Source organism: Leguminivora glycinivorella, chromosome 17, assembly GCF_023078275.1.
Source record: "Leguminivora glycinivorella isolate SPB_JAAS2020 chromosome 17, LegGlyc_1.1, whole genome shotgun sequence".
NCBI lineage: Eukaryota > Metazoa > Arthropoda > Insecta > Lepidoptera > Tortricidae > Leguminivora > Leguminivora glycinivorella.
Window position 1 is genome coordinate 2,747,354 of NC_062987.1, and position 23,559 is coordinate 2,770,912.

Sequence of the window (23,559 nt, forward strand, 5' to 3'; positions counted from 1 at the left end):
ATCAGCATTATTCCTACGTTCGAGAAGACGAATTATAGAAATTATAATCATAGTCGTTTACTTGTAGGAACTTTCTGCTTCATGTGTCACACAATTTTTAATAGGTACAGTCACCGGCATAAATAAGAGATGATTTCTATACTTTATCACATTAACGTTTTGTTTGAAATTTCATACGAAATTGTCAAACGATTTAAATCGACGAGGTACAGCAATTTTACGGATTGTTTAAAAAATCATAAGTAATGATTTTTACAGTTTCTATATATTTTTGTGTTGCGGTTTTATTAAGACACATGTCCACTGTCGTTTTATAATAATACACCGTGGTTTTGGTTACGGTAAATTAAGAAAACTGAGGCATGTTTATACCTATTATTCGAGTAATTTCCTTCGTACCTTGTGAATTAAATTGTTGTTGATACTGACTGTATACGTTAAATTATGTATTTTTGAGTGAATTTTGTTTGTGTTAACTCCTTGAACTTGGTTTAGATGCTTGTAAAAAAGTATATACAGCTGGGCGAATCATCGCGTAATGAGCGGTAGTGGATGAGTTCTACCCAGAAATCATCGCACCAAGCGGAGGCACAGATTAATAATAAGTTACTAACGTAACAGATACTTCACTTCCCCACAAACGACAAATACCTACGCTTAATTTACCTAAACTTTATAGCGGTCAAGAAAAATGAACTTAACGGCTTTGACTCAACGGAGCGTTTCATAGCGCACAACGGGCTACCTAATGATTCTCCGACAATTTTTTAGCCGATTATTGATTCGCCGACAACGATTCGCCGAATGCCATTTAGCCGAATAATCAAACTATCGCTGTCACTTTTGGTCGAATAACGTTACGTAGAATCTTGGTTCGCATACAGTTCAGTTCGCTTCTGTGCAAATTATCCGAACTATTATTGGACATTTTTCATTTAGCAAAGTAATATTTTCGTTTAGGCCATGTTTAGTCGAATAACGTTTCACATTTTGTACATTGTTAAAATATTTACGAATGAATGAATTATCGCTGTTGTAAAAAAATTACGCACTTAATAGACACGTTTTTCTTAATCAATGTACCTATAATATGAAATTCTTTTAGTTGCGGTAATAATTTACATATTATACTGGCTATATTATATTCTTGAACAGAAAAGTGCTAATTTCCGAATGGGAGAACTATACTTATTTGTTTTACAAGGGGGCAAAGTTGTTGTTTAACCGCACGTGCCAAAATTGATACCCGAACAAGCGAAAGATTCCAATATTGAACCGCGAGCGTAGCAAGTGGTTCAGGAAGTGGAATCTTGAGCGTTGCGAGGGTTTCAAGGCACGAAGGTTAAAGAAACTTTGCCACCGAATGAAACACAAATTTTTTCAACACACCAACATCAACAATATATTGACTATAAAACATCAAACTAAATAAAATCCATCAATTTATTCAATATTTATTATTCAAAATCATCATTCATAGGTAAAATCTACCAGCCAGCTTCAGACATCAAGTTAAAATTTGTATGAAATTACTTTGTTCTCTTGTGGCTACAATACAATTTTGCTATCTGTTTTCAAATAGCAAACGGAGCCTTTATTAGTTGGTGTGGTGAAAAAAATTTTAAAGTAAAAATTTGATGAGCTGAAAACAACAATACGTAATTTACTCAAATTAATACTTAGAATCAGAACATGATGATTAATATAAATAAGTAGTTGAAATAAATGTGACTTCCTCTTATAAATGATCTAACAATTAGATTTTTGAAAAAGCAGAATAGTTTGTACGCAAGTTCCAGCCAACTCATAAAAAACATACCAAATGATCACTCGACCTATTGTGTTTCGACCAATTTTTTGTCGGCCAATTTTTACGATTACCAAATGAGTAATCGACGAAAAGTAAATCGGCGTATCTAATTTCTGATGCTTACCGACTCCGTTTACTAACGAATATTATGCGAAATGAGAATCTTCCAATCGTTATTCGGTCAAAAAAGACGTCGGCGAATCGTTGTCGGCGTACCGAAAATCGGCGTATTTTATTTCGGAATATCAATCGGGCACCCGCACAACGCGCGACGACTGCGGCCGGGCCGGTGTGAATATACGTTAGGGTCGCCACGCCAGTCGGTCGGTCCAATGAAATAAAATGCAGAAATATTTAATGATTTGCTTTTATGAAATGGTCATTTACTTTTTTACCTTCCCTAAACTTAAGGTAGGTAGGTATACATAAATAAATAAATAAATAAATAAATAAATAAATATTATAGGACATTCTTACACAGATTGACTGAGGCCCACGGTAAGCTCAAGAAGGCTTGTGCTGTGGGTACTCAGACAACGATATATATAATGTATAAATACTTATATACATAGAAAACATCCATGACTCAGGAACAAATATCTGTGCTCATCATACTAATAAATGCCCTTACCGGGATTCGAACCCGGGACCGCGGCGTAGCAGGCAGGGTCACTACCGACTGCGCCAGACCGGTCGTCTAAATACATCACCTATGGCATGCGCCATGGCAATGTAATGTGTACCTATTTTAAGTACAGTCACGTGCATAGGTAAATATTTATAAATAGAATCTGTTCGGAAAGTCAGGAGTCGTGAAATGTATGAGGTCCAATACATTCCACGACTCTTGGCTTTCCGAACAGTTTCCAGCATAGGTAAATATATAGATCCTTAATTATAAAATTAACTTATTGCAATTTGCAAAGTAAGAATCAGAATAATCTGCAACGTATTCTAATCATAGGTATTCTTTGTATTTATGTGTAGGCTTGGAGGTAATATGCAGATTGTTTATTCAGTTACTTTTTACGTACAAGTACAATTATTTTTATTCAAATTAATAAGTACCTATTTGTCTACATATACGTGAACGTACTTTGTATTCATATCAATGCAAGCTCGGTCTACCCCGCAAGGGATATAGGCGTGATTATATGTAGTATGTATGTTTTCACTAATATCCACCGTTACCTATATTATAAAACAGAAACAAAAAACCGGCCAAGAGCGTGTCGGGCCACGCTCAGTGTAGGGTTCCGTAGTTTTCCGTATTTTTCTCAAAAACTATTGAACTTATCAAGTTCTACTTTTGTGATTTTATTCATATTTTTTAAACATATGGTTCAAAAGTTAGAGGGGGGGGGGACACACTTTTTTTCCTTTAGGAGCGTTCATTTCCGGAAATAATTATTAATATTATCAAAAAATTATTTTAGTAAACCCTTATTCATTTTTAAATACCTATCCAACAATATATCACACGTTAGGATTGCAATGAAAAAAAAAATCACTCCCCTCTTTACGTGTAGGGGGGTACCCTAATAAAACATTTTTTCCACATTTTATTTTTGCACTTTGTCGGCGTGATTTATATACATATTGGTACCAAATTTCAGCCTTCTAGTGCTAACGGTTACTGAGATTATCCGCGGACGGACGGACGGACGGACAGACAGACAGACATGGCGAAACTATAAGGTTTCCTAGTTGACTACGGAACCCTAAAAAGATCACTAGTACTAATAAATAAATTACTACGTAATACTCAGAAAAGCAATACGCGCCGCGCGAATACACAGGCGGGCGTTTCGCGGCCCTCCGCCACTTGTTACGCCGCGCCGGCGGAACGGCAACGGCTAGCGTGTAGGTACTTAACGAGCGACCGCGAGCGAGTGACGGGGGCCTGGCGGAGGCCTTTAGCACCTATATACAACAGCAGGTTTGAACAAACATTATTTTAGTCTCAATGACGAAACGGATGACTACAGTTCTGACGAATGTTAGGTACTCCAAAAGAGTCTGTAGGAGATACACATTTAGACAATTCTTCTTGTACCAAAAAACTCTGTATTCGTTAACAAGCTTTATACTTTTATTTATCGGCATCATACCCGCAACCAGAAATACTAAATGTTTTATTTGATATGATTCTACAGAATGAATCTGCTGTATCACCATCTACGGATCGTATAGCTATAGCATACGGTGTCACATAAGATCACAGTCATTTTAACTCTGTATTTTGTCAGGTATGCTATAGCATCCGAATTCTATAGCGTTCCTCGTCAGGTATGCTATAGCAGTCGAAAAATTCCCATACAAAATATTATTGTCCCAGAGGGGTGACTGAGCGTCCGCAAACGTGTTGAAAGTGTTCGTTGGGCGTGCTATGTCGGGACTCACGAATTACTTCCCTTCAGACATGACATTCTTCACTCGCCTTGCGGCTCGTGGCTAGATGTCTCGGGACTCGTGATTCGCTGACATACTTCCCGCACTAGTAACGAATGTAATACTATGTTGTATCTACTTCCATTATTTTACTATATTATTTATATAGTCTAAAAGCTATGAATTTATAAATTTATATAGACTTGTGTGTTACGAGTCGTATTAGTTTGCGCGCGGCGCATATTTCGCGTGCCACAGAATTCCTCGCAGAAAGGAAAAGTTTTTGACAAGACCGTTATAGATAGGGAGGTTCGGTTTTTTGAAAAACGTAGCCTAACTCAGTACCCTGCCGCCTTTTTTAGGGTTCCGGTAGTCAACTAGGAACCGTTATAGTTTCGCCATGTCTATATCCGTCCGTCCGTCCGCGGATAATCTGAGTGACCCTTAGCTGTAGAAAGCTGAAATTTGGTACCAATATGTATATCAATCACGCCGACAAAATGGTAAAATAAAAAGTGCAAAAAAATGTTTTATTATTGTAACCCCTTCACATGTAAAGAGGGGACTGATTTTTTTTTCATTCCAAACCCAATGTGTGATGTGATATATTTTTGGATAAGTATTAAAAATGAATAATAATAAAGCCTTTTTTTCCTTATCAGAAGTTTACATGTATAAATTTATTTTTAACAAGCAGAAACGTCTGCTAACGATTCTAAACATTTTTATATTAAAGGAAAAAACGTCTCGACACGTATACCTTTAAAGAAATGTCCGATACGCCCTAAAAAATCGGCATTTCTACTAAGTTTGAAAGAGCACTAAAAAAAACTTTCGGTGCGTTTTGGCGTAACTCCTCAATCTCAGGTACGTTACAGGACGGATCATTTTTCATAATTTAAGAAATCTTTTAACGATGGGTGCGGGTTTGGTGTTCTATAGGGTGCAAATTACGTAAAAAATATAAAAAAAATAAAAAATAATGGGAAGTGCCTCCACAAACCTATCGAAAAAAAACCAACGGTTTAAAAAAAATTGACTCTCAAAATAACAGTTTTGTACCCTCGTCGATATTTATAGTAACACTACAGGAATTATGGATGAATAAAGTGAAAAACTACGAAAACGAGTAAACAATAAAATACATGACCGTTGTGAGTTATGACCAATATAGTACTAAATAGTTAAGTTCCAAAACACTTTTTTAATGTGTTTTTATTACTTTAAATAGCTTTGTGGAGGCACTTACCAATAATTCATACTTTTTTCATTATTTTTTTAAGAAAGTCCTCCACACGAGGCATCAAAATCGCAATCATCGTTTACGAAAACCTCAAAAAAAGTTTATGTTGAAATTTTAAAGATATTTCATTCTTAACGTCTAAAAAGTATAAAATAGTATAGTTTAAAAAACACTAGAAAAACACGCTTTTATAAATGGGGCGCTGTAACAGGAAAAACTTTTTGTATAACTTGCTGAGAAATCAAGTTAAGGGTGTCCTGCCGTTTCGCCAAAAAACGTTTCGTCAAATTTCATTTCCCAATAATCATATCGCAATAGTTTCATTTCCCAAAGTATTGTTTGGCAAAGGTAGGTATGTTTCGCAATGATTTTGTTTGGTCAAATTATCATTTGGCACAATTTTACTTAGTCAAATTTTATTTAGACAAAACTTTATTTCGCAAACGTTTTTAATGGCAAAACAAATATCCCAAAAACATGTTTGGTCAAAATTTCACATCGCAAATTTCGAAAATATTTAGGCATTTGCATTTTCATTTCTACGGGATTAATTTAATTTACCGAAGATTTTTTTGCCAAATTTAACTAAAAATTGTCAAATGATAATTTCAGTTTTATTCCTAAGGCTTCAGTTGGACACGAAAAGTTTGCTCAACTTTATTTTTGTCAAATTAATATTACTGGACAAAATTATTTTGTCAACTATTTTTTTGTCAAAAAATGTTTCTACAAATTACACCATGCAAAACCACGTTTGACAATAAATATTACAATTGGCATAAATGTAATGTAATAATTTTATTAGTATTGTAACAGAAAACTCGTGTGTGACAGGGTCAGTTTAGGTGCGACGACGAGCGAAGCGAGGAGGAGCGTGTTAGGTTGACAGTAAGCAAACCGGAAATGGCTTTTTAAAGTAATTAAAAATTAATAGAATATAATGGTCTTGAAAACATAAGGTTTCTTATTAATAGAATGAATGGACATGTAAGTGAAAATGTCATCCTTGACATTTGCAGCAGGAGGAAAAAAAGTACCTACGACATACACATTATTTCACACAAATCTTGGACACAAAGTATAAAATCAACAAACAAATTTCTAGTGCGCCATTTAATTACAATAATTTGGGAAATGGAAATTTTGCTAAACAATACCTTTGACTAAATAATATTTGGTAAAATGAAATTTGACCAAGTAAATATTTTGGGAAACAAATACTTGCCAAAAAAAGTTTTGCTAAATGTCAATTTGCGATAAGTTGTTTTGCTAAACGTTTATTTGGGAAATGATAATTTGGGAATAATAGTTTGGGATGTGAAACTTTGGGAAACGTTTTTTGGCGAATCGTCAGTAAACCTAGAACGCCATTCCATTACAATATATGTATTGGGAAATGGAAATGCCTAACAATACATTTGACTAAATAATATTTGGTAAAATGAAATTTGAGCAAGTAATTATTTAGGAAACAAATACTTGCCAAAAAAAGTTTTGCTAAATGTCAATTTTCGATAAGTTGTTTTGCCAAACGTTTATTTAAGAATAATAGTTTGGGATGTGAATCTTTGGGAAACGTTTTTTGGCGAATCGTGAGTAAACACAATTCACTACACGTTTGAAGGAAATAATTTATGACGTGTCTGAATTCTCAGATCATTTTCTCAAATTCGTTACATTTCGTTATTGAAACTGAGAATTAGCTTTTTTTCATCCTGGTAGACCCTTTTATTTTATCAGTTTCGTTACGAAATCCAAAAGGTACAAATTTTCTGCAATTTTGCGCTCGATTTAGTTTCAAGCCACGCCTACCGCCCACGCTTGCACGCTCCGCCCCGATGCACGCCTACCTCACCCGTTCAAGAATATACATTACAATAGAGGAAAAAATCTATCATACTGGTTAGGTATAATAATATGTGACTCTTAACCTTTAAACTTGGGTAAATCCATTCTACTATATAAGGTTGATTATCTTTCAGATCAATATTCTATATTTTTATATCATCAATATATCGACACATATATCGAAAATAATCAACCGATTTTTTTAAAATTAGACTTTTAACCATTTATTTGCCAAGAGAGGCACTGAAACTTGAATAGCTTCATATGCTCTGCCTAACCCTTTCTTTATGGGATATAGGCATGTTTTTAATGTGTTTTATGTATGTATCGATTAATTTGAATAAAGGTCTTAAGCACCTTCAGAAGTGTAAGGCGCTTAAGACCTTTTGTGGGCCATCGACATCGACAGGGCGCTCATATCCACATATCTTGCAACCTAAATGGTTCCTCCGGTGGACGCTCCGCTTGTGGAATGGGAGCTCATTCGATGTCGAGGTAATCCCGATGAACTACAATATGATATGGGGTTCTTCAAAAACGGAGTGTACAAGTTTCTAATGGATCGGAAACGCGCATGTGACACCCCTTGAGTTGCAGGCGTTCATAGGTTATGGTGACCGCTTTCCATCAGGCGGACCGTGTGCCTGTTTGCCACCGACTTGGTAAAATAAAAGCAAATTATCATTTTACTTGCCAGTTTGCATTAATCAATAAAATGTTTAGTATGTGCCGTTCTGAATTAGGCTATGCTCGCGAGATTGTCGCTCACCATTTTTTAGGGTTCCGTACCAAAAAGGTACAAAAGGAACCCTTATGGTGCGACTCTGTCCGTCTATCACATTACTAAATATATCGAGATCTACTAATGCTATTAACTTGAAATTTGGAATAGTTGTAAACATTGTAAACCTGTTAGATCAAGAGCCCATTCCTCAAATTCTCAAGGATGAAACTTTGGGATAATGTAGAGTTCGTATCGACGTTTAACGTCTGCATATTTTCTAGTTCGGCCCATCGGCCATTTTTTTGCTATTTAGTGCTGAAGGTGAAAAAAAAAGTGCTAACTTTCCTTAAATTCTCAAGGCTGATTTTTATGTATGTGTTAGAGCACGTTGTTTGAAGTTAGTTATCATCAATGCCAGACCGTTTTCGCCGGCCGTAACTTTTGCCAGACGCGACAAAGTTGACAAAAAACGACTCTAACTTTCCTCATTTTCTCAAGCCTGATTTTGATATATGATACACAGGGAACTATAACTAGACCGTTTGTAAGCAGCCAGACCAATCGGATGGACCCAACCATCCGCCAGACCGACTTAAAGTTTCGCTATGAACATCAGTAAAATTGTGATTATAGATAGTTTGCCGAAACTACAAAAGCAAAGAAGTTGAATTTAGCACAACAGTTTACGTTTATAATGTATATTAAACGTTAGAAGCGATTCTGATAAATTTGACCCCTAAGGAGGTTAAAAAGTAGATTTCAGTTTGTATGGGGATCCAATTTTATTTTTAGTTAGGGACCTAAAACTTGGTAAAAAGGTAGTAAATAGAAGTAGAAGAAAAGTAATTTCAGCTTTTTTTGATTTTCGTCCTTTTAGTGGGTTAGAAAAGGGATGGCAGTTTGTATGGGGACCAAATTTTATTTTGAGTTAGGAACTTGAAACTTGGTAAGAAGATAATAAATATAAATTGAAGAAAAGAAATTTCAGCGTTTTTCGATGTTCGTCTCCTTAAGGGGTTAAAAAGGGGAAAGCAGTTAGTATGAGGATCAAATTTTGGTTTAAGTTAGGAATTTGAAACTCGGTGCAGAGGTAATAAATAAAACTAAAATTAAAATGATTTTGGGCTTTTTTTGATTCTCGTCCCCTAAAAGGGTAAAAAAGTTGATAAAAGTTTGTATGTGGATCACATATATTTTAGAGTTAGGAACTTGAAACTTGGTGAATAGATAATAAATACAAATAGTGAAAAGTAATTTCAGCGATTATCAATTTACATTCCCTAACAGGGATAAAAACGGAATGAAAGCCTGTATGATTAACCAGTTTCATTTTGTCTCTTGTACACTTTATAAATGCAATGACAGAAAACGCTGAAATTACTTTTCTCCTATTTAGATTTATTATCTATTCACCGAGTTTCAAGTTTCTAACTCTAAAATACACGTGATCCACATACAAACTTTCATCAAATTTTTTACCCTTTTAGGGGACGAGAATAAAAAAAAGCCCAATATCATTTTAATTTTAGTTTTATTTATTACCTCTGCACCGAGTTTCAAATTCCTAACTCAAACCAAAATTTGATCCTCATACAAACTGCTTTCCCCTTTTTAACCCCCTAAGGAGACGAAAATCGAAAAACGCTGAAATTACTTTTCTTCAATTTATATTTATTATATCAGCCTAAAAATGTTGACGAAAATGGCACTTTTCCTCGTGAAGATATGCTCTGACCGAGTTTCTCTTTTAAATACGTTTGTGGCTAAAATACTTTCGTTTCTATTCCTTAATATAACATCAGCGCCTCTAGCACAACTTGCCTTGTCGCGCGCGAGTCCATACTTGAAGTCGCGCTTGATGTATGGATTCGCGCGCGACAGGGCAAGTTGTGCTAAAGGGTCAGGCTAGGGTTGTAAATAGAAAAAAAAACAAATGTTTTTTTTTCAGAATTGTGAAAAAAACATGAAAACAAACCGAGCACCATGGTTTTAATTTATCGCCACTCGTTTCGAACTTCCTTTTTTACGCACTTGTATCGTAATGTACTATTCTATTTAGGTCCTTTAGTTCATGGATATTTTTCAGTATGCAAAACGTTGTCCCCTCTTCATTTATATTATGTTATTGAATATTTTATGATTTTAGGCACAATTTTGTAGAATCGCCTATGATTAATTTAGTTATTTTACGAACCATCCAATTCCTATAAAATGGTTACTTAAAGCCTGTCAACCAAATTTTGGCAGTAGCAATGTACATCAAACTAAAGTATGGTATCCCTATGAAACGAACAAAAACCAGCAATGCACGTCGAACAGCAACAGATTTTTTTTTTCAAGGGGCTCGCTCCTTCCTTACGAATTAGATAATGTATTAAAAAGGGACGATATGCTAGTTATTTCTCTTTTTGGTAGATCGGAGATTTCCACAGATAAGATACAAATGACATGCGAACTTCCACCGTTTTTAGGGTTCCGTAGTCTACTAGGAACCCTTATAGTTTCGCCATGTCTGTCTGTCCGTCCGTCCGTCCGTCCGTCCGTCCGTCCGTCCGTCCGCGGATAATCTCAGTAACCGTTAGCACTAGAAAGCTGAAATTTGGTACCAATATGTATGTCAATCACGCCAACAAAGTGCAAAAATAAAAAATGGAAAAAAATGTTTTATTAGGGTACCCCCCCTACATGTAAAGTGGGGGCTGTTTTTTTTTTCATTCCAACCCCAACGTGTGATATATTGTTGGATAGGTATTTAAAAATGAATAAGGGTTTACTAAGATCGTTTTTTGATAATATTAATATTTTCGGAAATAATCGCTCCTAAAGGAAAAAAAGTGCGTCCCCCCTCTAACTTTTGAACCATATGTTTAAAAAATATGAAAAAAATCACAAAAGTAGAACTTTATAAAGACTTTCTAGGAAAATTGTTTTGAACTTGATAGGTTCAGTAGTTTTTGAGAAAAATACGGAAAACTACGGAACCCTACACTGAGCGTGGCCCGACACGCTCTTGGCCGGTTTTTCAAAACTAGTGTTGCTAGCCCGCGAATTTTCAAATTTGCCGCCTTTTTCTAGTGACAAGATTTGGTTGACGGTCTATATTTAATAATAAACGATTTTTGGTATGTAGTATCTATTAGGTAGGTAGGGGTATTTACTTTTTTCAGTTAGTTGAATATCTCGCCCAATCCGCAATGTTCGCTGTTAAATTTTCCAACTGCAATACTTTTTAAAAATGTTATAAAAAAAACCGGCCAAGTGCGAGTCAGACTCGCCCACCGAGGGTTCCGTACAAACTTTCAATGGTTAAAATAATTTTTCACCACACCAACCGGTAAAGGCTTACTTTGCTATTCGAAAACAGATAGCAAAATTGCATTTTATCCACAAGAGTGCAAAGTAATTTCATACAAATTTTAACTTGATGTCTTGAGCTGGCTGGTATAATTTACGTGTAAATGATGATTTTGAATCATAAATAATTGATTAGATTGATAGATTTGATTTAGTTTGATGTTTTATAGTCAGTGTTTTTTTCGTGTTGGTGTGGTGAAAAATTTTGTGTTTCACTCGGTGGCAAAGTTTGTTTAACCTTCGTGCCTCGCAACGCTCAAGATTCCACTTTTTGAACCACTCTCTACGCTCGCGGTTCAATATTGGAATCTTTCGCTTGCTCGGGTATCAATATTGGCACGTGCGGTTAAGGGGCTACCTTTGAACGCGCCACGCACCGCGCGCCAGTTGCCAGCCGGCTCTCGGACGGAGGGGCTGTGCCGCTCGCTGCGCCGAGCCATTTTTTTTCTTAGAATAGAGAAGCGAAACAAAATGAAATTAAATTATCATTTCATTATTACAAGTGTACATTACATAATTCCTGTTTTAGGACAAAAACAAATTATTTCACAATATACTATGTGACATGTATTGGCGAATTTTGCCCGTCAGTCGCAAGTAGAATTTGGCCGTGTGGGTTTCATCACCGCTTACGGCTCTCACTGATCAATGCGGTCCTGGTTTCGAGCCCGGGCAGTGGGATATCTTTTTGTGTTTTTTTTTTCAAAAACGATTAGTTTCTACATTATAAAGGTTTTAATATCTCCCGGTTACAATATTTATGGCAAAATTCATTGTTTCGTATTTTCTCGCTGATGAAAATTATTTGAAGCTTCATATATATGTAAAAGTTTATACAAACGTTGAATTTTATCACAAATATTATACAGGAAGCCTGTATAGTTTACATGTGCTGGCTGTGTAAAAAAAAGCAATAAATAAATATGAAAATGAATACATAATTATTTTATATAAAATACACACAAGCTAAAATGCATGTGCCTTGTAAACGAGCGCGCAGGCATGGTTAGATTTGGTTAGGTATTACCCACAGTACCTACTGCGAGCCGGCGCGCGCGCTCGGGTGGGGTCGTTGACCTTGCAACCCCTGCAGGTAGGTTTTAGTTCGCGGCTTCGCGCACATAGCACGAAATGATATAGGTAACAAGGAAAGGTGATATATAAATAAATTTGAACTATTCTTTATATTATAACGTGACCATAATACGTACCGTATGCCGCAACTAACAAAAATCTAAATTTGTAGATAGGTGTTCGTAGTTTCCGTTAGAATAACGAAATATTTTAAAATTATATAATTATTACGACCAAAGATACGGTACCTAGCATAGAATTTTATCACAAATATTATTCATTTTTAGTTAAAAATATTGTGCCAAATTGTACAGGCTGTAATTTTTATAACAAGTAATATGTTAAAAAATAATGGAACCTGAAAATGTAATATTATATTTCGTTAAATTTTATATAGTTTCAGTTTCAGTTTATTTATTCAAGAACAATTTTTACATCGTGTTTGTTTATACACTTTAATCCTTCCATTCTGTATCCAAAACACTCTTCTCTCACGAGACTATTCAGATGGTACGCGACTGAACTTTGTGCTTCGTCCGCCTCGCCTGTGCGCGCTGTGTGTGTAGGGTGAAGTGGTCGACAGTGGTTCGTTTTTTTTTTCAAAGGCCATATCTCCGGAACTATTGCCGATAGGGAGTGAGTATAAAGAACAAAATTACAGTAAATGTAATATAGTTTTAGTATGTATTATTGATTTAAAAAAAAATAATACTTTCAAACTCAAAGAAACCTAATATGTATTGCACTATGTTATTTTTTTGCTTACCGTTATCCCATGATTAAATATATTGTACATTGATTCGGTTCGGAGGTGGTGTCACCCCTTTTCCAGGCATTGGATACTGCGAATAATTACCCATTTTGATAATTTTAAGCAATATAAATCATCAATAGAATCAAATAAAAGTAAGGCGTAGATAAAAGCTAATAAGTAATAGTTATTTGTTATACAAGGGTGCAAAGTTGAACTTGGCGAGTTTTTCAACACACGAAAAGTAAAATACATTTGCACCCGTTTGTAACACGAAACTTTTCCCCTCCACTATTTATAGCGAGGAAAGTACAACGCAAAAAACGTATGTAGAATAGTATAATCCTTTTTTATAAAAGCAAACGTAAAGATATGCAAACAGGTATATGGTCCGCCTGATGGAAAGCGATCACCGTAACCCTGTATACATGTATTCGTCATTATGCTAGATACAATTCCTTGAGAAATCTCTTTCAAAACCTTCTATGTTTGGTGCGCGAGCGTTATCATGGATACTCGCAAGCATCCTATCAGTCATTCTGTGAAATATCCAGTACTGGTGTTAGTCGTCGCTCAAATGGTGTACACCGCTTGTTTGTCTTCTAAAAGCTAAAATATAAATAAGATAACATGTGAAATTCATGGAATGGGCAGATACATAGCGCGCGCAGGCGGACTAAGCACACATGTCAGTGGCGGGATCCCTTTGTTTCCCATAAACTTATAGTTCATAATTTCGTTAGTCAGAAGTTGTTATTCACATATTTTGTGGTCATAAACATCACTAGTCATAATTTTTGTTACGAATAACGTTTCATGGTTCTAACAATAACAAACCATAATATTGGATATCATAATCTCAAAAGTCATAAAGTTGATGAGTATAAAATTGAAAAGTATAACAATAATTATTCAGAAATATTATTAGGCATATATTTTGAAGCCCTACTGATTTTTCTGCATATAGATTTAATGTCTAAAATTCCTAAAGTATATTATATTTCAGACATACATATAATTACACAGAAAAAAAAATATAGTAACCCTATTCCTCGGGTAGGTTGTTAGTTTCCTTTGATTCCTTAGAGCGGAAATAGGAGCCCCGAGTAGCGGGGCTCCGTCTACTCATTGGTGGAACTAAATTGTTTTAAAAATAACCCTTTTCCTCGTGTAGGTTCGTTAGTTACCTTAGAGCGGAAATAGGAGGCCCGCGTAGCGGGGCTCCGTCGGTTTATTGGCGGAACAAAATTGTTTCAAAAAGTAACCCTTTACCTCGTGTAGTTAGTTTCCTTTTGCTAGTTATCTTTTGTCCTTAAAAGCGGATATAGAAATTGTCAACGTCGGCTCCTTGGCGAGACCAAATGGTTTAATAAGTGCCATGAAAATTTAATAAACACTCAGGAAGTTAGTAAGCCAAATTACAAGTTTCGAAAATGCAGACGAAAAAAACATTGCAACATTTTTTATGGGAAACAATAGAGAACCATTTAGTGCTATTAGTGAAGAAACACATGGTTATTAATAATCGTTATGACTTGTGATAAATCCTTAGATCAATTATTCCGAATAAGTTTATTTCCTTCAACATTATGGATTTGTACATCTATGGACTTTGATTATTATGGCTAATAAATTTTATGACTAACAATACTTATGACTTTCAAAAATCAGAACTACAATTTCTGACGTTTAATTTTATGACTAGTGATAATATGACTAAGAAAAATTATGACGGAAAACGTTATGGATAGTAAAAATCGGACTTAAAAAATTATGGGAACCAATAGAGACCCGTCAGTGGCGCTTCATTTGAATAGCCTCGTGATAGAGGAGCGTTAGAGAGAGAAGAGTGTTTTGAAGACAGAATCGAAGATTTAAAATGTACATACCTAAGTAATAAACAAAATTGATGATGAATTTTGATGTTCTATTCTTTTTTTCACACAGCCAGCCGGCAGCCCATGTGCAGAAAATATTGCTTGTTATAAAAATTACTGCCTGTATAGTTTGGTTCCCTGTATGATATTTGTAACAAAATTCAACGTTTCTATGGTAGGTCGAATCTTTGATCGTAATAATTATCATATAATTTTAAAATGTCTCGTTATTCAAAATGTAACTTATAGGTACTTGAGTTGTAGGTACTGTGCGTGCTAAATATGCAGTCTGCCTGTATGCAGTCTTTCGCCGGCTCGGCGCTGCGGACTACCTACCTCGCAACTCGCAAGTCGCAACGCAACCCCAAACACAAAGGCACATGCATTAGCTTAAGTGAATATTTATAATAGGTACCTATATTTATTGCTACGCGTTCTGTTTTATTGCAAAAAAAAGATACTTTTTATGTGAACCTACAATTAATTCTAAATTCTATAGCAACTCTTTTACCTTCCGGGCTGTACGGTTGTGGAATTCCTTACCAGTAGAATTAAGACTAGCAAAATCTCTTCCAATTTTCAAAAATCAGCTTAAATTATACTATCTATCTCTATCTTAAGTTGCCATTTTTATTTATTGTATTTATGTATGTATGTATGTATGTATTATGTGTATGTAAGGTATATTTATTTATGTATTCGGTATATATGTATGTGTGTTTGTGTTGGTTTTCTCTATATTTTTTGTTCTTGCACTGCCTGTTAACTTTTGTTTCTGTTCCGTTTTTCCAGCTACCCTAAGGTTGTCTGGAAGAGATCGCTTTTTAGCGATAAGACCGCCTGTTGTTACCTAGTTATACTCTCACTAAACATTCTGTATACATATAACATGTAAAATGGTGCAATAAAGAATATTTACTTACTTACTTAATTTACATCAGGAAAAACATACAAAACAATGAATCTTGCCATAAATATTGTAAACGGGAGATATAAACCTTTATAATGTAGAAACTTATCGGTTTTGAAAAAAAATAAAAACCAAAAAAATATTCCTCAGGCCAGAATCGAACCCAGACCATACTAGTACTACACTCAGTCAGTAAGCGGCGTTACAAACCACAGTGCCAAACTCTGCTTATGACTACTGGCCAAAATGCGCTAGTACTTTTCACATTGTACATTGTGAAATAAACAATTTGTTTTAGTACTAAAACAGGAATTATCTAATGATAATTTAGATACATTTTGTTCCGGTTATCGATACGGCCATTGATGATGCCACAGGGCCCTCTGGTTCGAGTTTAAAGGTAATTTTATGATACGTCAATAGTGTCAATACAACATTCATATTGATTATTGACAAAAAAAAATCTTGCATAATACGACAGCATTCCAGCCGCGGGTAACTGAAGGCCTTGGTCACTTTTCTTTAGTTTACTGCATTTATTTCCGTTTATATAATATGTTTAGTAGTTTTTCTCGTTAAAAAAAATTTGCATATTTATAGCATTAAAGTGTATTAGTACCCATACATTCGTACAGGCAACTCCTGGCGCTAGTAGCTTATAGTATTGCGATCTAGTACAAGCAACTCCTCCTAGATGGCGACTTGTTACGTATCGTGGTCTTGAATCTCGATCGACGTATCGTATAACAGGGGTGCGGGGAAGGGAAGTAGCGCGATCGAGCGAGGGCATTCAAACGGGGGACCGTCTTAAACAACAACTTTGCCCCCTTGTAAAACAAATAACTATTATGGTACTCGTATAAGACTTGGCTGGAAGTATAGGTACTCTAATGAGCATTATTGTGTTTAGCGCCACCTCTCGGCAAAATTTACTAAGTAATTTACGCGACTTGTAGGTGTATATAGTACGAGTATGTTGGTATTTTAGGGATAATTCTAACCGAATTAATTATTTTATTTGAAATTATGAGTTTTTTGTTAAATTTCGTATAAATTTCAAGTATAATATGGAAGACCTACTCTGCACAAGTAACTCATAAACCTTATTCTGTCTGTTAAGGTGCTGTTACACTAGCAACACAATTGCCAGCAAATCACGTACTTACCATTGCCGTGTGCATTTATGTAAACGTTATGCTCTTATGCAACTTCAGCCGCCAGGAAGTTCGGATTAGTATTTGTTTACAAGAAAGTCTTTTCTGTTCCAGCGCCCCACGCTTTCACAATCAAATATTATAATTAAAAGCACATAGTTTTTACACTTCAGCCCAGAAATAGAGACAACTTGAATGATCCATAATTTATTTTTGGCTTTTACGTGCAATTATAAAAGCGTGTTTTATATTGCTTTTTAAACTATTAATTTTTGGTCTTAAGGGTTACAAGAAAACCCTAACCCAACTTATTTTAAATACTACGTTAATCTTTCTTTTTTGCGGGGGGCTTCGCCGCCATTTTGTTTTTTTTTACGCGTGTCGACGCTAGCCCGCGATGTGGGCTGCCCTTAAGGGTCACAAGAAAGCCCTAACATAACTTATTGTAGATACTTAATTAGTCTTTCTTTTTTCCGCTCATAAGGGTCGGAAGAAAACCCTAACCTAACTTAGCCCTCGCTTCGCTTCGGGCAATAATAGGTTTGTTATAAGGTTATAACGTTGAAAACGTAACGTTCAAAGTTCATTACGTAGCCTTTCTAACAAGCGCAAACACAACTATGATACGATATGCCATCATGGAATGCCAGTGCCTATCTTCGGGCTTCATTATCATAAAACCTTGAAACCTAATCGTGGTCAAAGTTCATTACAAGACTTTTCTAGGAAATCCAAAAACAGCTATGATACGATGTTCCATCATGTAGTTCCAGTTCATATCTTCCGGCTCCATCATTAGACCTTGAAACCTAATTGTAGTCAAAGTTAATTACAAGACTTTTCTATGAAACCCAAAAACAGCTATAATACGATGTTATATCATGTAATTCCATTTCATGTCTTCCGGCTTCATCATCAGACTTTGAAACCTAATCGTAGTCAAAGTTCATTACAAGACTTTTCTAAGAAACCCAAAAAAAGCTATGATACGATGTTTCATCATGTAGTTCCAGTTTATATCTTCCGGCTCCATCATCAGATCAGTTCAACAGTATCATATTATTGACACTGACATCTCAATACTTGTATCACATGATTAAATATATTATAAGTAACATTGAACTATTTCCAATAAAGACATTTAAAAGTTCACGTATCACACAAAAACATCAAAACACTCAACATGTTGTCGACTCGCGAAATCGAATAAAACGGTTCTCGTTGCGGGACTAGGGTTACCATGACTTTTTTAAGTGAAAAAATACGTTACGTTTTCAGTGAGAGTTACGGAAAATGTATGGAAAAACTGAACAGCGCACCAAGCGGAAACGCTCACGTACTAAAATTTTCATCGGTACCATAAGTTATTAACGTGTTTACTCCGAGTTTTTAATACGTTCCTAACTTTACAGCTAAGGCGCTCTCTTTTTAACTGTATGAAGTCAATAGAACCAGAACTATTTGACAGTCTCTATAGTAGAGCGGCGAGAGGGTCTCGGAAAAAGTTGATGTGACTGGAGAGTATACTGCTGACAGGTGGTATCGTTGTGATCGGTAGACTTTACTGAGTACGAAATAATGACTTGTCGCATTCTCAGACTGTGGGGGGGTTAACTATGACGTCACAAAGATCGTGGTCCCGGGTTTCAATTTTTTGCCAATTTGTCTAGAACCCCGTATCCAATTTTGAAAAATGAGGTGTCGATTGAAAGCGTATAACATGCTGATTAAGATTTCTTATATGTGAAAAGTATAGTTTTGTTAGTTATTTTTTAATTAACAATAATGCAAAAAATACTTTTTTTTTACTCTCTTTTTTGATTTTTGTGACTCAAAAAGGCAATGAAAACGGCCACTTAGCTAAAAAATATGTTTTATAAATCATTTATCTACATTATTAAGCTATCTGTTGCTTTTTAAATTTCTACGATCGGATAATAAATAAGCAAACTATACAAACACATACCTGTAGGCGGGGAGTACCGCTTGACACGCGTTCCCATACATTCGGCGTCTACCAAATTACACCTCGCGCAAAATTCGTTTCAAGCAGATATACCTCTAATCTTATTCATCTTAACTTACCAATATTGGTATCATTTGAAAGTACAATTAAAGTACTTTAAGAAACAATGTCAATCATTTTCTTAAAATTAATAATCGCCAGTCTGCGGTGGTTACAAAGGAAAAAAGTGGGTATGCAATTTGACTGGTTTCCTAGGTTTGATACCCTAGACGAGTTTAAAAGGGGAGGTAAAGGTGACATATGGGTTGTTCTCTGGCCTAAAAGCTACACACGAGGGTCAGGGGAGTAAAAACTAGGGTTTAAGTTTAGTTTTAAGTTTTTTTTCTTTTATTTGTTCATTTTATTGTGTTTAATTTTTTTTGTAATTTTATCAAGGATACACGTTGGTTTCTTTTGCTGAAAATTCCCTTTTTTATGAGAAATGTTATGAATTTCATGGCATTTTCCGATAGAGACTAAAATTAACTTTCAAATGAGGCCACATAGTCATACTTTTACTTATATAATATTAAGGGTAATAGCCCCGGCGAAGTAGTGCAAGCGGGACAGCAGTGTAGCAATCCATAGACCTGACTTCACTGGTTCCTCAATCTCACATAGTCTTACGAGGCGGCCTGCGTGCCCTGCTCTCTAATATGTGGGTCAATACTGCTTCAACGCAAACGATTGAGATATGTGATTTTTTTGACACTGAGTGTATTTGCAGGAACTGCATGTACTTAACAAGTGTACCCCAACAACTATTTCATATTTATAACGCATTATTAATAATAAATATGCTCTTAATGTTATCTTGACTTCTGTTGAATAATTATGTTTTGAGAAAAGTGGCTAAAAGTGAGGATTATAATTACTAAAATATTATAGGTAACTTCATTTTAGTGATTTAATGTGTATAACGACCGAAGTCCAATCGTTTTGATTTTCCGATTACTTTTTAATACCTACTGGGTCAAAAAACCGCACCTGTAAGTCGTTTGAGTTCAAACGGTATTACTTGGTATTATATAAGTAAAAGTATGACTATGTGGCCTTATTTGAAAGTAAATTTTAGTCTCTATCGGAAAATGCCATGAAATTCATAACATTTCTCATAAAAAAGGGAATTTTCAGCAAAAGAAACCAACGTGTATCCTTGATAAAATTACAAAAAAATTAAACATAATAAAATCAACAAATAAAAGAAAAAATAACTTAAAACTAAACTTAAACCCAAGTTTTTTTCTCCCCTGACCCTCTGTGTAACTTTTAGGCCAGAGAACAACCCATATGTCACCTTTACCTCCCCTTTTAAACTCGTATAGGGTATCAAACCTAGGGAACCAGTCAAATTGCATACCCACTTTTTTCCTTTGTAACCACCGCAGACTGGCGATTATTGATTTTAAGAAAATGATTGACATTGTTTCTTAAAGTACTTTAATTGTACTTTCAAATGATACCAATTTTGATAGGTTACGATGAATAAGATTAGAGGTATATCTGCTTGAAACGAATTTTGCGTGTGGTGTAATTTGGTAGACGCCGAATGTATGGGAACGCGTGTCAAGTGGTACTCCCCGCCTACAGGTATGTGGTTGTAGTTTGCTTATTTATTATCCGATCGTAGAAATTTAAAAAGCAACAGATAGCTTAATAATGTAGTTAAATGATTTATATAACATATTTTTTAGCTAAGTGGCCGTTTTCATTGCCTTTTTGAGTCACAAAAATCAAAAAAGAGAGTAAAAAAAAAGTATTTTTTGCATTATTGTTAATTAAAAAATAACTAACAGAACTATACTTTTCACATATAAGAAATCTTAATCAGCATGTTATACGCTTTCAATCGACACCTCATTTTTCAAAATTGGGTAAGGGGTTCTAGACAAATTGGCAAAAAATTGAAACCCGGGACCACGATCTTTGTGACGTCATAGTTAACCCCCCCACAGTCTGAGAATGCGACAAGTCATTATTTCGTACTCAGTAAAGTCTACCGATCACAACGATACCACTTGTCAGCAGTATACTCTCCAGTCACATCAACTTCAAAACTAGACGACTTTTTTCAATTCCGCCGCCTTACTACTAGTGAAAACTCAATACTTTACGTGAGTAATCATGACAGTTACTAGCGTAAAAGTAAACCACCAATTCACTATTTAATTTTTATTATCATTTTATTTATTTATTTATTTATTTAAACTTTATTGCACAAATTATCAATAAAAAGTACAAATGGCGGACTTAACGCCTTAAGGCATTCTCTACCAGTCAACCATTGGGCAAAACAGAGATAGTTAGTTTGGTGCACAATATTATAGAGCCAGTATGAGATTGTAATGATTAAATACAAGTCGATACCTACTATTATAAAATAAACATACACAAATACAATAAATAAACCTACATAATATATTAATATAATACAAATATACATTTTGTACTGTTTAGCTACAGTTGAGATGATTATATTGCTTGCTTTCAGAAAAAGAAGTTATTATTGAAAACAATATTTCCATGACTAATTACCTACAGCAGCAGGCCGTACCAATTCATAGGCATTTTTGTTCCTCAATGCACAATACGTGTACCCATAGTCACCATAACACCATATCTCGTGGGTATATATTAGAAGTGAACCAAAGGAAAAAACTTCAAAAAAATTATCCTATTACTGAAATAAAGAATCTCATTCTGTGACTTTGTTTATTTTGTAATATTCTTGAGTAACAGGCTAAGTATTTAATAAATTGACGTGAAACGAAAACTTAAAACCTACAATTCAGCGTTTACGTACATATCAAACATCAATTACAACGACATCGACATAAGGACAAAGTCTAAGGTAAGGTATGGAACTTTTGAAGGCGATTAGGCCATTATGTGGTGTATATTGAAGATTATAATTTGATACAAAAGTGAGAGCATAGTGAAAAGCATTTTGAAACAAGTAAAAATTATATCCCATTTTTTGGCAGGGCACGTAGCCAAATGCACAAACGATTATGATAACATCGTTATCGTAGCTTAGCTATCTCTATCACTTTTCCGTATTGACGTGACAGAGCTAGACTGAATTTCGATCGGCGTCTAGCGTCAACGATTGATATTTCAGCTAAGTCCTTGTGTCAAACTGTCAAAGCAATTTTTTTTTTAATTTATTGGGAGCATTGGCAACTTGGCCATCAGCTCAAATATACAAATATTTAATACAACAGAAGAAACAATTACAGGAATAACAATTACTAAAGTAATAATTACACAAATTGAAATGCTAAACTTATGACTATTTAGTAACTACACAATACAATGTTTTATGAAGGAAAAGAAGTATTTTTGAACAATTACAAATTATTTACAAACGGCCAATAGTGTGCATAATAAATTCATAAATTACAGGGTATCATTTTGGATATTTTAATTTTATATATAACTAATATGCTATGTACCCTTTTTCTGCAAATATAATATGTCTAATTTCTATTTCTTTACTACTTACTCGAGGACATCACAAATAAACAAAGTCAATTAATGAAATACTTTATTTTAGTAACAGGATTATTTTTTTGGAGTTGAGGTTCTTTCCTTTATTGCAGCACTTCTATACATACAGAATGTAACATTAAGTGCATCGCGGAACAAAAACACCTATAAATGGGTACTGCTCTCGAAGGTATTGAGTAGCGTAACTGCCACAGTGCCACAGTACAGTATTCATATCAATTGAACTATCTTCCATGTTGACTGAATGAATGCCATACGGGTTTATTCGGAAATATTGATTTCAATCATAGCTTCCGTCATCTTTCTGAAACCAAAAACTGCTTTGAGCAATATATTCATCTCAACTGTAAATAGTACAAAATGATGGTCAAAAATAACTCATTACCTACCTTATTTGATTTGTTCACTGGTTTATCTTTTTATTAAATTTTAGCTAATCTTGAATTTCACGTAATATTATAAATTAATACAATATGTTAGTCATAATTTTATTTAAAACTGCAAATATAATCGTGAAAATTCCGTGTGATTTTTGTATTTTTGTGACAGAGATGTCACGTTAGAGTGACTTTGGCCTATGGTTTGAGGCCTACTACCGAATACTGAAGTTATCGCAATGTGGACATGCGTCTCTTTTACTCTTATCAGTATAAAGTGAAAGAGGAAGACTCAATGCGAATGTTTCGGAATTCGCAGTAGACCTTATATTGACAGATTTCGATAGGTAAATTACATTTACTTATGATTTTAGTTCCATCGCGTAAACACCAGAGGCGTAGCATTCGCCTATAGTTCTTTCTCCATTTAATGATGAACTTAGAAAGGGATAGAAGCAGCTTCTTTGGAGTGAAGTTAGGCACAAAATATTGTAAACAAACGTAAACTCACTCACTTTCTAAGTAAAGTAA

General features: G+C 34.9%; 1 long non-coding RNA gene across 1 annotated transcript; it reads right to left on the reverse strand.

Moving 5' to 3' along the window:
• Positions 1-15,091: 15,091 nt before the first annotated feature.
• On the reverse strand, positions 15,092-16,718 carry LOC125235493. The gene is made up of 3 exons (XR_007178095.1): positions 16,009-16,718; positions 15,829-15,831; positions 15,092-15,558 (listed from the first exon to the last, which is right to left on the reverse strand). It is a non-coding gene; the product is annotated as an uncharacterized LOC125235493 (long non-coding RNA).
• Between the last annotated feature and the right edge of the window lie 6,841 nt (positions 16,719-23,559).